The sequence below is a fragment of the Macrobrachium rosenbergii genome, chromosome 22, assembly GCF_040412425.1.
Source record: "Macrobrachium rosenbergii isolate ZJJX-2024 chromosome 22, ASM4041242v1, whole genome shotgun sequence".
Taxonomy (NCBI): Eukaryota; Metazoa; Arthropoda; class Malacostraca; order Decapoda; family Palaemonidae; genus Macrobrachium; species Macrobrachium rosenbergii.
In genome coordinates this window covers 50,410,891-50,428,003 of record NC_089762.1, presented here as the reverse complement: position 1 = coordinate 50,428,003, position 17,113 = coordinate 50,410,891, and the positions used below count along the sequence as shown (strand labels likewise).

Genomic DNA, 17,113 nt, shown 5'->3' with positions numbered 1-17,113 from the left:
CAACATGAACCCTTACCCAAAGGAATTAGATGCCTGGTGCAGACCTCTGAGCTCGGGCAAACCAACCAAGGCGATGGCCGATTTGTTTAAGGTCGCGGACGTTCTTGCAATTACTTTCCATACATTCTTTAATTCGGAACCGAAGACCTTTATTGGCAAACTATGGAATAATGCATAGTTTACCACTCTCTCTCTCTCTCTCTCTCTCTCTCTCTCTCTCTCTCTCTCTCTCTCTCTCTCTCTCTCTCTCTCTTACACAAAACAAACCAAAACAAATTTAACGTTCCCTTGCATTTGTTCCGCAAGTCTGCATTTTGTTCCACACTAAGCTCAGAAAGGAATGAAGAATACAAAAAAAAAACACACACACAAAAGGAATAGAATGGAGACGTGAAAGGGAGAGACAAAAAGGCAGGAGAAAGAATAACACATGCTGAAAATGAGACAGGGAAGAAAACGGAAAACGTTGGAAAGGGTAAACGGGAAAAGGGAAAGTAAATGATGAAATCAGAAAATATAAAACGAGAGATAGAGAAGGGTGGGTGGTCTTCGGGAAGTGAGGAAAAGGGTAGAGAGAGAGAGAGAGAGAGAGAGAGAGAGAGAGAGAGAGAGAGAGAGAGAGAGAGAGAGAGAGGTGAAACTACTAGTCCAAAGTCCAAATATAAGTAAAAGAGAGAGAGAGAGACAGACTGACAGACAGAGAGGAGAAAAAACGATTAGTCCAAATATAAGTAAGAGAGAGCGAGATAGAGAGAGAGAGAGAGAGAGAGAGAAACACACACATAGAGAGAGAGAGAGAGAGAGAGAGAGAGAGAGAGAGAGAGAGTACAGAGAGAGAGAGAGAGAGAGAGAGAGAGAGAGAGAGAGAGAGAGAGAGAGAGACTCGCACATTGATTAGTAAATTCACCCCATGAATATAACTGAAATATAACTGTGAAATATAATATATGATGATATAATATAGCTCTTGAAGCTAACATGGTTATCCTTGAATGCTGACAATCTCTCCTAAATTCATGAATACAACAAGGTCAATATTAACTTGTTTGAACTAATTCTAATAAATCATATTCCTCAAAATAGATGAACTGAATTTAACATCCTATCATTTTAGCACCATTCAGTTAAAATAGACTGAAATCATTAACGCTTTGGGTTCGTGTTATGTCTAAGTCATAAATTATTATATTTTTATTTATTTTACAAAAGGTAAATATTTTTGCAAGTTATGAAAGGTATACTCTTGACTACCATTCATACAAAACATGGATAATTAACTCACCAGTATACCTAAGGGACATTTACCATGCCAAGATAAAACTGATTAATTATTATATATTAAATATCAATGCCAGGGCTTGCCACGAAAAATGATCCAATTAGTCAAGCTTTATTTTAATACCAAAGATTGTGAGGGTCGTTTATCATTTTATCTTTCATAATTATATCTTCGTTGGAAATCGGTTAGCTGAATAATGCGTAAGACTTTTTTTTTTTTTTTAGAATTTGTCATCTATAAGCTTGATAATTATTATGTATTATAGTGGGAGAACTCTCTCTCTCTCTCTCTCTCTCTCTCTCTCTCTCTCTCTCTCTCTCTCTCTCTCTCTCTCCTTGGCACTTGAATAACCTTTGACCTTTCATTAGAGGCTCAAATGCTACGAGGGTTTTGCCAATTTAAATCGTAGTCTTTGACACGGAAAAAGTTCTCGTTATTCAAGCACTGTTTTAAAGTCTGCTTTTGTGAAGATCGCGTATTATTTGATCTTATCAATGATTATAGGTTCGTTGGAAATAAGTCTTCTGAAATAATGCGTAAAACTATTTTTTTAGAATTTGTCATCTATAAGCTTGATAATGATGTATTCGACCCACCTCGACAGAGCAGGATTTAGTGGGAGAATCTCTCTCTCTCTCTCTCTCTCTCTCTCTCTCTCTCTCTCTCTCTCTCTCTCTCTCTCTCTCTCAATTTGTCAGCTATAAGCTTGCTAATCATGTATTTGACTTACCGCAACAATGCATGATTATGTTGGGAGAAGTCTGTCTCTCTCTCTCTCTCTCTCTCTCTCTCTCTCTCTCTCTCTCTCTCTCTCTCTCTCTCTCTCTCTCTCTCTCTCTTTGAATTTGTTAGCTGTAAGCTTGATAATTATGTATTTGGCCTACCTCAGCAGAGCAGGATTATAATGGAAGATCTCTCCCCTCTCTCTCTCTCTCTCTCTCTCTCTCTCTCTCTCTCTCTCTCTCTCTCTCTCTCTCTCTCTCTCTCTCTCTCTGAATTTATCAGTTATAAGCATGATAATTATGTATTTGACCTACTGCAACAATGCATGATTATAATGAGAGAAGTCTCTCTCTCTCTCTCTCTCTCTCTCTCTCTCTCTCTCTCTCTCTCTCTCTCTCTCTCTCTCTCTCTCTCTCTCTCTCTCTCTCCAGCACTCGCATACAACCTCTGACCTTACATTAGAGGCTCAAATGCTACGCAGGAAGTTCCAGCAAAACAATTCTCCCAACTATAAAGGGGAATATATTTCACTCTATTTCGCTCTGTTTCGTTATCTCTCTTATCTTTCTTATCCAATTTTCCCCTTCTATCCCACCTTTGCCTATTCCCCTCTCCTGCTCCGTGTTTTCAATTGGGTGAGATATCTGTATTCATGGAACGCCCAGGCTGTTATAAAGCCATATATCGGAAGACTAGATAACTTTCTGAAGTGAAATTGGTCCTGTAATCCCTCCTTTTCGATGTAGACAAGTGAAGATTGCTTCCATGTATATGGCCCTGAGCTGAAATAAAGTATATTATTATTATTATTATTATTATTATTATTATTATTATTATTATTGTTTTGGTCTATCACAGTCATCTTATTCAACTGGGTGGTTTTTATAGTGTGGGGTTCCGGGTTGCATCCTGCCTCCTTAGGAGTCCATCATTTTTCTCGCTGTGTGCGCTGTTTCTAGTAGCATATTCTTCTGCTTATTATTATTATTATTATTATTATTATTATTATTATTATTATTATTATTATTATTATTATTATTATTTTACAATTTCGGTTTTTTTTTTTTTGCTAATTTTATCATTACTCAACAGATCATTCGCCATTGTTTCAGGAGATATGACGATATCAAAAGATCCCTGGATTTATATGAATTTTCATAATCTTGAATGAATTCTTGCTGCAATACCTTTTAAACAGAAGCTGACTATCTTATATTTTCATCTTTATCTAGTTTTATGTTTTTTAATTACTAGGGTTTTAAGAGCATAAACTTGCAGGATTCCTCTTCATATATAAACAGTTACATGCAGATCCTAAGAATTTACCCCGTAGGGGGTTAGTGCCGTCAGTGCACCTCATGAGGTGCACTGTAGGCATTACCTGAGGTTCTTTGCAGCGTGCCTTCGGCCCCTAGCTGCAACACCTTTCATTCCTTTTACTGTACCTCCATTCATTATCTTTCTTCCATCTTGCTATCCACCCTCTCCTAACAATTATTTCATGGTACAACTGCTTTGAGGTTTTCCTCTTGTTACACCTTTCAAACCTACTTACTCTCAGTTTCCTGTCCAGCGCTGAATGACCTCATATGTCCCTGTGCTTGACCTTTTTCCTAAACTCTAGATTCCATTACATTCCTTAAGTACTTAAAATTTACATTCCATTACATTCCTTAAGTATTTAAAATTGCTTTTTGTACTATTTCACAAATGCTAAACTACACAATTATACGATTTTATCTCTCAGTCTTTATGCAAACATCTGCAAACCTTTTTTGCATAATCAAACGCGTCCGAAATAGAGAGAGAGAGAGAGAGAGAGAGAGAGAGAGAGAGAGAGAGAGAGGCCACAATATGTAGTTAATTGTCAGTTACGTGAAAGAGAACGAAGCGACCCGTGTTAATGGTCCTAATAGAAAGTCATTCGTAAATTGCAAGAGGAAGGACAGTAATTATTCGCGAGGCAGCGCGGGAAGCAAAGATGGAACTTTCCTTCCGACGTGAGAAACGTAATTGCTCATTTGCATAGCAAACGGAATCATGAGTGAGACGTGAAAATGCTGCAGTTTCTCTCGAGAAGGGAGGAATGAAAAGCGGGGTCTTTCTTAGAGAGTGACCCCCCCTTTCCCCAAGGGTTTTTTGGGGGGTGGGAGGGGGGGGGTCGTTATCTAGGACTAATATTTCTTGGGGGTCATTAACTATATGATAGGCATTACTAAAGGTTCATTGCACCTCCTTTCATAATCTCTTTCTTCCGTCCTACTTCCCACTTTCTCCTAAGAATTGATTCATAGTGCAACTGCTTTGAGGTTTTCCTCCTGTTACACCTTTCAAACCTTTTACTGGCTCTTTCCGTTTCAGCGTTGAATGACCTCACATGTCCCAGTGCTTGGCCTTTGGCCTGAATTTGTATTCGGTTCAAGTTTTTATCACCATCCTAGTTTGGCTTATTTTAATCATTATTTTGATCTAGACATTCCGTAAAGAACTCTCTCTCTCTCTCTCTCTCTCTCTCTCTCTCTCTCTCTCTCTCTCTCTCTCTCTCTCTCTCTCTCTCTCTCTCTCTCTCTCTCTATCAAAAAAAAAAATACAATCCATAAAGGCTCTCTCTCTCTCTTTAAAAAAAAAAACAATCCATGAAGAAAACTCTCTCTCTCTCTCTCTCTCTCTCTCTCTCTCTCTCTCTCTCTCTCTCTCTCTCTCTCTCTTAAAGAAAATAAACAATCCATCTCTCTCTCTCTCTCTCTCTCTCTCTCTCTCTCTCTCTCTCTCTCTGAAAAAAAACAATCCATCAAGGACTCTCTCTCTCTCTCTCTCTCTCTCTCTCTCTCTCTGAAAAAGAAAACAATCCATCAAGGACTCTCTCTCTCTCTCTCTCTGAAAAAAAAACAATCCATCAAGGACTCTCTCTCTCTCTCTCTCTCTCTCTCTCTCTCTCTCTCTCTCTCTCTCTCTCTCTCTCTCTCTCTCTCTCTCTTTTAAAAGAAGTAAAAAAAAGAAAACAATCCATAAAGGGCTCTCTCTATCTCTCTCCCGCTTCCCGGGCCGCTTGCATTGCTCTTGAAGCAAATGGAATGGCAATCCTTTATTTATTTTTTTTTTTTGTCTCTTTTTCCTCTTTCATCTGATCCTCTCTCGAGTTGCTGCTTTCACTCTGTTATGCATCAAGTTACTTGGGGGTGGCGGGGGCGGTGGCGGCGTTACTTGCACTTTGGTACAGACCTCGTCTGCTTGTTCTGTTTCATAAATTGAAACGGAAATGTGTCTGTAGGGTCATGTTTTCCTTTCGTCTTGATTCTCAGGTGATGGCTGGTGTAGTTCAGTATATTCTTGTGTTGGTTATTCATCCACTTATTATTATTATTATTATTATTATTATTATTATTATTATTATTATTATTATTATTATTATTGTAGCTATTGCTGTCATTATGATTATCATTATTTTTTTTTTGTTTTTCTTATTATTGTTTTTCTATTATTAAAATTTATCACTATTATAATTATTATTATTATTATTATTATTATTATTATTATTATTATTATTATTATTATTTAAAGTTTTTTATTATTTCTGTTTTATTTAACAGAAATTTATCAATTTATGATTATTAATGTTGTTTTTTTTTATTATTATTATTATTATTATTATTATTATTATTATTATTATTATTATTATTTAAAATTTTATTGATGTATCATTTCTAACAAAGACTGTAATATACAGTACGATGCCATTTAATTAATGCTCAAAATTCAATACCAGCTCATTTGTAGTATGAAATTATTATTATTGCTCTTAGGATAATTAGCATTAGGAAATCATCTAACAAAGAATTAAAACGTTGTAGTTACAATGCATTTTTATGGAAGCACAGCAAACCATAGGTATTTTGAAATCTCACAATTGCTCTGAGGGTAAATTAGGTTCTTTCTCTTTGGACACACAATAGGCAATATATTTGTATATATTAAAATATATATATGTGTGTGTGATGCTTTTATATATATATAGCAAATCCATAGGCATTATATATCTCATCATATACTATATATATATAGATTCTCTATCTTTGTACACATATATATACACATATATATATATATATATATATATATATATATATATATATATATATATATATATATATATATATATATATATATATATAAGTATAATCCTTCGCCAGCCATAGGAGAGCTGTTAATCAGATCAGTGGTCTGTAAAACTAAGATATATTAATATATATATATAGATATACATATATACGAATATGGATATTGTGTGTGTGTGTTTGCAAAGAGAGACAATCTAATTTACCCCCAGTACTTTGATGAGATGAAAACGCCTACGGAATTGCTGTACTTTCATAAAAGCATCAGTCGAACCACAACGTTTTAATTCTAACAAATGGATTGCCTATTGACTTTTCTGCCTGCTTTTATCCTCTGTGCAGTTGTGGCTAATTTCGTATGCAAATGAGCTGGTATTGAATTTTGCTGCATTAATTAAATGGCACCGTACTTTTTCCAAAGTACACTGCAGTGTCTGTTAGGTAATAATAATAATAATAATAATAATAATAATAATAATAATAATAATAATAATAATAATAATAATAATAATAATGATAATAATAATGTTCTGTTAAATGAATAATGGCAACAGCAATCAGATTTTATATTATAATAATAATGATAATAATAATAATAATAATAATAATAATAATAATAATAATTAGGCAAGGAACACCTATACCGAGGCTAAAATACCGGGAATTAAAAGCCACAGTAATGTTAAAAATATTTATGCATAAATAATAATAATAATAATAATAATAATAATAATAATAATAATAACAAACACAAAAGTGAATCGGAACTAACACATACAAAAAAGAGACTTAAGCCACACCAGCCATCAACTGAGACTCAAGACAAAACTTGAACTCTCAGAAATATTTTCGTTTCTTTTCATGAAACGGAACAAGCAGACGATGTCTGTACCAAGGTGCAAATAATTCCGCCTCCCCTACCAGAAATAACTTGATGCATAGCAGAGTGAAAGCAGCAACTCGCGAGAGGATCAGATGAAAGAGAAAAAGAGCCCCCGTCCCCCAAAAAAAAAAAAAAAAAAATAAAGGATTGCCATTCCATTTGCTTCAAGAGCAATGCAAGCTGCCTGGGAGGCGGCAGAGAGAGAGAGAGAGAGAGAGAGAGACCTTTATGGATTTTTTCATTTTTTTAAAAGAGAGAGAGAGTGGGGGGGGGGCTATTTTTAAATACTCTTTGATTTCGGCTCAATGAACTTTCGCTGGCAAGTTATTGTTCGCGAAAAATGGAAAGAAATTTTTTATTTTATTTTATATTTTTAGCCTCAGAAATTATACTGATATGTATATATGTGTGTGTGTGTATGAGTGTGTAAAAATACATATACATATAGTTGTATCTTTTTATCGTTAAACTCCAATATCTCATTAAGGTATGGTCCGATATAGGTTTTCAAAAACTTATATCTATCTCTTTCCGATATTCTCTAGCCCTCAGAAATTGCATTTGCTTTCGAATTCTCTGTCACGGGAGCTATTTCAGCCTTAATTTCATTTCTAGGACACCGGTAAACTACACTCGAATAATATATTCATCTCCTTCGTAACCGTCGCATTTTCTTTGTAGATAGAAATAATGCGGATTAAAAGGCGTTATTAACTCCTTTGTTTGTGGCACAAACGATACCTCCTTTATTAAATAAATTTCTGACTCACATCGGGATCGAACCCAGGTCTTTCAATTGAAAGACGAGACCGCTGCATATCAGGCCACACCAGTTATAAAAGAAGCTGGAACCGGGGTACCACTTAAGGCTTTACCATACACTTACATCCTAACTTTGCAAGGCGAGGTTCGTATTCTTCCAGCTGGGACGTTATTGATTCCTGGGTTTGTTTTCCTTACACATTGGGCAGCGAAGGCCAAAAATGTGGCGATTTCATGTCAAATTTGTCGTCCATTTAGGAGTTTCGTAAGTAAGCATCTTGAATCTACAGGTGTCCCTCTTGACTGCTTGGGAAACTGTTGCGGTGCTGCTGTCAATAGCAGTGGAATTTCTTATATTTTCTAAAGGTTGGATCAATTATGCAGCAGCTCCTCTAGGTCCGGGACGATAGGCTGCGTTCTAAAAGATTTGTTTGTTGACAGTGAAATCGTGGAAAGAATATTTGGGTATATTGTGTATGGGTTGGTCACAGCCAGCCAATCGCTTTCCATAGAGTTGGTGGTGTGACTCAGAAGAAGAGACTCAGAAAGTATTAAGGTAAAATTTACGAATGGCTTGTTATTCCAGCCGCCTCGTTCTCAAGCTCAGCACAGAGGGAGCAGGTCTGACTTTTCTGATTGACGCCCTGTCTATTGTAGCCCAGTAAGCTGCTGCAGATGCTAGCTGCCATATTCAGGGCATTCCAAAGTGACTTAGTGATAAAAGTTGTCGAACTTGCTCCCACAGACGCTTCGGAACTATTAGTCTGAATCGAAAAGAAAAAATAAAGATAAATAAAATAAGATAAAAAATAGAAAAGACAAATTGGGTTACAACAAGTCGTTATGTTTCTGGAAAGTTTTGATGTTCGTGTTTGCTCACTTGTGTAGGACATCCGTTTCTAAAAGAGCACAGCTCTCGAGATGACAGGATACCTGAAAGGATTCTTTAACGAAAGTCCTTTGAGTCGATGGATCGGACTGTAAGCTAACTCTTAAAACACATAGAGGAGAGAGAGAGAGAGAGAGAGAGAGAGAGAGAGAGAGAGAGAGATAATTTCTTAAATAAGCTTTCATGTTATTGTGGATAATTGAATTATCCTTTTGAATTAGGCAGAAATCCCTGAAATTACTAATTACAGTTCCTTACAATTATCAGGCAGCATTGCGGGGAAATTGGAATTCAGGAGACGTAACCATTCCCACTTTCATTCCCACTTTCATAAATCTTCCTTGTCATTAACCATCAACCTGATTGCTAATGGAAATAAGGATTACCCTGAGTGCCAGGAAAGCTCTCAGAGGCTTTGAAGTTTTTCCTCTTTGAAATTAATAAGGGAAAACTTTTATCTTATAATATGTTTTGATGTAGAATCAGTAGCGGTTATATATCCCGTAGGGGTGGGTGAGTACCGTCAGTGCACCTCATGCGGTGCACTGTAGGCATTACTTAAGGGTCTTTGCAGCGTGCCTTTTGACCCAGTAGCTGCAACCCCTTGCGTTCCATGTACTGTACCTCCTTTCATATTCTCTTTCTCTCATCTTACCCTCCACCCTCTCCTAACAATTGATTCATAATGCAACTGCTTTGAGGTTTTTCTCCTGTTACACCTTCCAAACCTCTTACTGTCAATTTCCGTTTTAGCGCTGAATGACATCTTAGGTCCCAGCGCCTGGGCTTGGGCCAAAATTCTATATTCCATTCCGTTCCATCGAGAGATATGCCAGTGAATAATTTAGCAGAAATCTTTTAACATGTGAACTGTGAACATCAAGTTATTATGGCCACAACCACCACTGCTCGTCCAGTTCCTGGGTTTAGAGGGAGAAAAAGGGGGCTAGTTGGCTCGAGAATGACGAAGAGGGAATATTAGTGGGGAACTTAGAATACGAAAACTCATCGACGCTTTAAAATATCCATTCTTATCTCCCAAACTATTGTGCTCTCTCTCTCTCTCTCTCTCTCTCTCTCTCTCTCTCTCTCTCTCTCTCTCTCTCTCTCTCTTAACCGCACTTATTAGCAGGAAATTCTTATAGTGATTATCACGCTGAAAACATCATGAGTTTCAGAAATAAAATACAAGGCTTAGAGTTAAGAAATTTCATTTACTCATATCTGGTTTGAAATGCAAAAACATAAAGAGACCAAATTAAACCAAAGTTCCTTTGTAAATTAAGTGGATCAAATCATAATTCGTCTCCAAGATTCCTAAGCCACAAAAATGAAGATCTTCGTTATATGACAAAGATTTCTTTCTATTTTTTGTTATAATATAAATTGCCTCCATTTAATATATTCAGTACGCGGTGGGAGGGTGAAACCAACATTCTTTGGAAGCTTGAATTTCAGGTCAGTGGCCCCTTTGGTGTGCTTGTTCCTTGTGAATAGGTTTCATCCGCCGAAATAATAATAATAATAATAATAATAATAATAATAATAATAATAATAATAATAATAATAATAATTAAAGCACAGTCAGGACCACCTGAACTTGCTACAGCAGCAGGCATTCAAATGCATCAAATCCACGAAAGAAACCAAAGAAATAGATAACGTACGAACATCCAAACCATTCAGCGCATGCGCAAAACCCGTATCGATTCTGTCGTAAACCCGTCCTCAGCCTTGCACCTCCCTTAAACGGGTAAAAGTAAGATCGCTCAACAAGAAATGAAAAATCCGCGGTCGTTATTCCCACACGATTGCCCAAATCCTCGCGAATTTTCGGACTGGGTCAAGCGAGTGGAGTGACGGCCTCGGTATTTGAAGAGGGGAAAATGCACCCTGCATAAAACTTGCAGCTAAGGTGCGTGGTGGTTAAGCCTCCTCCTCTCGGGTGAATACTGTCTGGGAGTGTCGAGGACGCGATCGGGAAAAAATATCTGGTGTAGAAACGCGGCATCATGGGATGCAACCTGCTGTCTTTGATTGTTTTTAGAGTATGCATTTTCTTACGTGGTTCAGGCACTTCCTCTAACCTGGAATGTTTACAGATTCGTTTTTTTACATGGTTCAGGCACTTTCTCTAACCTGGAATATGTTTACAAATTCATTTTTTCATGGTTACTCCGACCTGGAATATGTTTACAAAGGCACTTCATCTAACCTGGAATATGTTTACAAATTGATTTTATTTTCAGGCACTTCTTTAACGTGGTTCATGGTTCAGGCACTTCCTCTAACCTGGAATATGTTTACAAATTCATTTTCTTACATGGCTGAGGCACTTCCTCTAGCCTTGAATATGTTTACAAATTCATTTTCTTACATGATTCAGGTACTTCTTCTAGCCTAGGGTATGTTTAGAAAATTTGGGATTATCAATAACACAAAAGAGTTTGTAGGAGTGGAAGAAAGTCTATAGAATAGGAAAGATCAGGGAATTAAGCGAATTGCCCAACCGACCATCGGACAAAAGGAAAATGATGAATATCTATCGATAGCAAGTGTCTCCAGTCTATGTGGATTTTTCTGAATTTTTAACCTCGCTGGAAAATGGTTAAGTCTGGAAAATGGTTATGTACTTTAGATCTCTGTACAGAAAATAACAGAAGAGTTACAAAATAAGTTCGTCAACTTACAAACTTGATATTGAGGACAATCATCAGAAACTCTCTCTCTCTCTCTCTCTCTCTCTCTCTCTCTCTCTCTCTCTCTCTCTCTCTCTCTCTCTCTCTCTCTCTCTCTCTCTCTCGTATCATCCTTCTCATTGCGCGTCCATTTTATACTTATTAAATGGACGTAGCCATGAGGCACTTTTAACAACTTTCTACAAGTTTCGGTGTAAACACCTATTTGGGGGAATTATCGAGGCAAAGTCCCACCAAGTGCTTAAAGTGGGTGGCCCCCAAAATTTGGATAAGCTCTCAGCTTCATTAACCTTGTACCGAAGTTTTGGATTCTTTTGATGAAAATGATTACCTCGTAAGGATGGGGGATTTTTTCCTGATATAAATTTATATGAGAGAAAAGCAATTTCGTGTCAGTTCATCAAGGCATGGCTTAATAAGCAGAATAATATATGGAGGAATACTTGTGTACGCAGAAATTAAAATGGCATTGGTGGAATTACATTTTGCAACAGAGAAAGTTATGGTGGTTAAACCTTATTGCAATATGTTCGGATTACTTAGTATTAAAGAGAAAATTTTATATGACAGTAATAATGAAATGAGATTTTTTTTTTAGTTATGCAGCTGTGATAACACCATAAGAAAGACAAACCATTTAGCATACGTTTTATTTATCCCTTTCCCCCTCAGAATAATAGCAATTCAGTCACTGTTCTAGTTTGCGTGCTCAGGAATACTGTGTAAAAACTCTGTATTTATCATAATGAGTTGACAATCAACTCATCTGCTCGTTATTATGCACATTATGATAAATATACATATGCATAATCATACAATCTACACGTAAGAACGTCATAACCAGGCTATATATTAGCCCTTTTTTCCATGATAACTAAAGTAATAAAGACATTTTAGAGATGTGGGTCATAAGCCTTTGCCACTTAAACTGATAAAATTGTTTTATGAGAATTTACATGCAGTGATGCAATAACTACTCAGAAATGTGAATTTTGGTTTTTTGTGAAATAAATACTATTGTGCCGGCTTTGTTTGTCCGTCCGCACTTTTTTCTGTCTGCACTTTTTCTGTCCGCCGTCAGAAAATTATCAAACGTACCAAATTGCAGCCCTCTAGCCTCAGTAGGTTTTATTTTTTTATGGTTAAAGTTAGCCATAATCGTGCCTCTGGCAACGATACAGGATATACCACCACCGGACCGTGGTTAAAGTTTCATAGGCAGCGGCTCATACAGCATTATACCGAGACCACCGAAAGATAGATCTATTTTTGATGGCCTTGATTATACGCTGTAGCGGCTGTACAGAAAACTCGTTTGCGCCGAAGAAAGTTCGGCGCATTTTTTACTTGTTACACTAATTACCGTCATGGAAACATAAAACTGAGTTTACTAGATTTAGTGAAGAAATCCGAAACTCAGCTTGAATCCGGCGGTATACTTATGTCTTTTCCTAATGATGTTAGGAAGTACTTGAAAGAAACTTTCAAGAGATGGAGGTTTTTTTTAATATAATATTTATAGTCTAATGTGTCCTTATTTTCACTTCAGTTTTGAGTTATGAGACTACCATATGATTTTGTACATGTGTTGAATGGACAAATAAAGGACATGCAGTTGCCGTGTTTGCATTGGCCAGTGTTTAACAAATACTGGAGCTAAATCGGAAGCCTGGATTTGAATATTCATATCAAGAAATCCAAACAGAATCGACATGAAAGTGATAGCGTCAAATCTTTCCCTACAATATATACTCTCGTGAACACTGTGTGCAAGATTTCCATTTATTGCAGACTTGTGCCATGCAAAGGGTGTTTTCGTTGTTGTATTCTGCTCATTCTGTAGTGATAAATATCTTAAAAAAGAAAAAAAGAATCACTGATCCTAAAACTTGCAAATCTTAGGTTCAAGGCTGAATGGTGCTGTCCACAAAATGCCCTTCCCACCCCTGACTTTAAGAAAGGATAAAAATGAAAAAAAGAACTCTGGAAAAACAAAAGCAGGGATACAATTCCAAAGTCTGGCAGTTGGGGTAAGAAAGGGTCTTAGTATTACGATCGTGTACGTTTTTAGTTTTCTGTAAAAGAAAACTGTTGTGCCTGCTTTGTCTTTCCGTCCGCACTTTTTTCTGTCCGCCCACAGATCTTAAAAACCACTGAGGCTAGAGGGCTGCAAATTGGTATGTTGATCCTCCGCTCTCCAATCATCAAACATACCAAATTGCAGCCCTCTAGCCTCAGTAGTTTTGATTTGATTTAAGGTTAAAGTTAGCCATAATCGTGCATGTGGCAACGATATAGGCCAGGCCACCACCGGGCCGTAGTTAAAGTTTCATGGGCCGCGGCTCATCCAGCATTATACCGAGACCACCGAAGGATAGATCTATTTTCGGCGGCCTTGACTATACGCTGTACAGAAAACTCGATTGCGCCGAAGAAACTTTGGCGCATTTTTTGGTAGTTAACACTTATTTTCAATACTAAATGGAAATGTAGACGGCAGACTTCTAAAGTAACATCACCGACGAAACTGTTTATTATATAACATATCTCAAGGGAATTCACTTTCCTTCGGTTATTAGCATTTACAGTTCCAAAATGTAGATACGTCGAGTCCCGCTCGATGAATGTGTCACGAAACATAACTTTGAAATTCTACACTGTTCAAATGGCCCATACAGTGGATGTAGATTAGATCCCCAGGGATAGAGCTTTGTGTCATATTGTCACCACATTTCACTTTGGCGAGTTAACTTTTGTTCGTTTCTCTTAAGGGCCGGTAGAAATCAGTAGGTTTGTACGAATTGATTAGAAATATCGAGCGTGAATGAATATTTCATGGTAATATTGCTTGGTAAATCTCACTCATTCATACACGATTGATTTCCTTGGCGTCATTGTGGTCCACTTCTAGTTTTGTATGTTTTTTTTTTATTGCATGACGGTTCAAATTCCTGAGATGTATGCTAGTATTGCACCAGCCCCGGTTTTTTTAGCCATGTCCTTGGTTAGGTTAAGTTTAGGTTAGGTTATGTTAGGTTAGGTTAGATTAGATAAATTACTTTGGGTGTAGGAAACAGAATGAGATTATTTTCAAGAAAATTCTATGGTTAGTTTTTAAGATATGGCGTCCCGCTTTTTTCAAGGAAAGGTCCCGGTACTCGGTTACATCTCGGGAAAATGCGACCGGGCTGTTAGTGCTAAGACCATTAACCTTTGGCTTCAGAGAGCATAGTTTTTTATCGGACAATATTTTGTACATGAATACCATTACTGGTAAGTTTTTTTATTGCCTGACGGGCCGTCAACCCTGAGATTATTAACCTTTGATTTCAGAGACCATAAACTTTTATAGGATAATGTTTTATGCATTAATGGGGTTATTTTGCAATAAGTTTTCTTGGCAAGCAGCTTTAGTGCTTTCAAGTTCTGATTTTCGTTTTATCTTATGCTTTGATAAGAAAAATTTATCCTGTATTGTACAGACTTTGACAAATGAACTAATTTGATTATGCCTCATTTAACACAACTCTTTCATTCATAACAGTGATTTCAACACTTTGAAATTTAAGTATAGTATATGATACATTTTGGTGAATTTCTGCAGCGCAATTCATTATCAGTAAAGTATACCCTAATACTAATGGCATTTGCCCATTAATTTGACATTTTTAGCACCAGTCCACACAAGGCTTTTCAGTCTCCTGCAATTCATTAATGTTCCGCATTTTTTTGAGTTATCGCTGTCATGCCGAAAGCGTTTTCTTTTTTGCTTATGATAAAACAACTCAGATTAATTTTTAGTTGGAAAATTGAGTATTTCTCTATTTTCATTATCGTGTATTTCTGAATGCCATTATTCTTTATAATTCAGTAATGTTAAGATCAAAACAAGTTTTTTTAGTTTTCTGTAAAAGAAAAGTATTGTGCCGGCTTTGTCTGTCCGTCCGCATTTTATTTTGTCCGCCCTCAGATCTTAAAAACTACTGAGGCTAGAGGGCTGCAAATTGGTATGTTGACCATCCACCGTCCAGTCATCAAACATACCAAATTGCAGCCCTGTAGCTTCAGTGGTTTTTATTTTATACACGGTTAAAATTAGCCAGAATCGTGCGTTTGGCAACGATATAGGACAGGCTACCACCGGGCAGTTGTTAAAGTTTCATGGGCCGCGGCTCATACAGCATTATACCGAGAGGCCACCGAAAGATGGATCTGTTTTAGGTGGCCTTAATTACACGATGTACAAAAAACTCCAATGCGCCGAAGAAACTTCGGTGCATTTTTTACTTGTTTGTTTTGTTCATCGTCCATAGAATGTTTATAGTAAAGTAAGCATTTTTTCTTTAATTTTCCGTTCTAAAATCCTCTTTGGCATTCCTTCTCGTCGCATTGATTATTCCTCTATAGGAGTTACAGAATATATAGCATCCAAATTAGCCGGCCATGAAATACACAATTTCACGGTCGCTTTGAATATCTGTATTAACCTGCTTTCGGTTGGAATGTCTTTTCAACCGAGATAAAACTTGCTGAGCATCAGAATCATTATAATAAGAAGCAGGATAATCACAATATGCTGACTATAGTCGAATTGATAACACGAGCAAATATGCAATTATAATCCCATCGATTGCGTGGGGGAAAATTGTCGGTTTCTTCTGCGCAATCGAGTTTTCTGTACAATCAAGGCAACCTGAAATAGATCTACCTTTCGGTGGTCTCGGTATAATGCTGTATGAGCTGCGGTCCATGAAACTTTAACCACGGTCCGGTGGGGGGCCTATCCTACATCGTTGCCAGAGGTATGATTATGGCTAACTTGGACCTTAAATACAATAAAAACTACTGGGGCTAGAGGGCTGCAATTTGGTATGTTCGATGATTGGAGGGTGGATGATCAACATACCGATTTGCAGCCCTCTAGCCTCAGTAGTTTTTAAGATCTGAGAGCGGACAGAATAAGGTGCGGACGAACGGACAAAGCCGGTACAATAGTTTTCTTTTACAGAAAACTAAAAACAACATAACCATGTCATTTTCAGAGTTTTTTCATCAATAATTATATAGCTTTGATGATTACAAAAATTGTTGTCACAGATATTGTTTTTTTAATAGCTTACTTGGCATTAAAGACTTTCCAGAACAACAAAGTAAAACATAAGCCTAGAATGGATAAACAGTACCTTCGTCTATTCTGATAACTAATTCTCTTTGATTTGATTCAATAGAATTTAGCCGCTTCAAAAGAATCATTAATAGCTTAAGGTAGTAAAGGTTTTCTGAAACTCATAAAAATTATCTACATAAGCTACTTATCAAATTTGCTGCTTTTTAATCAGAGGACTTTTAAAAGGACAACAAAGGATTAATATTGCCGTAGGCGGAAAGTAATAAGGAAGTATGACGTGTTTTTATTAACACGTAATCACGTCACAATGTTCTCATTCGGCATTTTCTGAATCTCGCCATCGAAAACGCTGACAGCTAGGAGCCAATATTGGCCAGTGCCCCTAAATTTCATTCCCATTTTATCCCTATTTTTACCTTCTTTATTTGTACCTTCTTTATTTTTACCTTCTTTATATTGAAGCTGTCAAAAACAGTCCATGTCTGCAGTTATGCTTTTCAAAGTAAAATTCTATACTCGTTCAGGAAAACTTATTTCGTCCAAAGTTGTTAAATGTCAATCAAATTTCCTTTACTTTCACCCAACGTCCTTTTTTCCTTTTTGCTATTTTTAACATTCTCATTGACATTCTCCTG

At 36.8% G+C, this 17,113-nt stretch overlaps 1 protein-coding gene across 2 annotated transcripts in view; it reads left to right on the top strand.

The window, feature by feature from the left end:
* LOC136850879 (zwei Ig domain protein zig-8-like) overlaps window positions 1–17,113 on the top strand; it is a 217,497-nt gene that overhangs the window by 166,222 nt on the left and 34,162 nt on the right. The gene's annotated exons all lie outside the window — the stretch shown is intronic.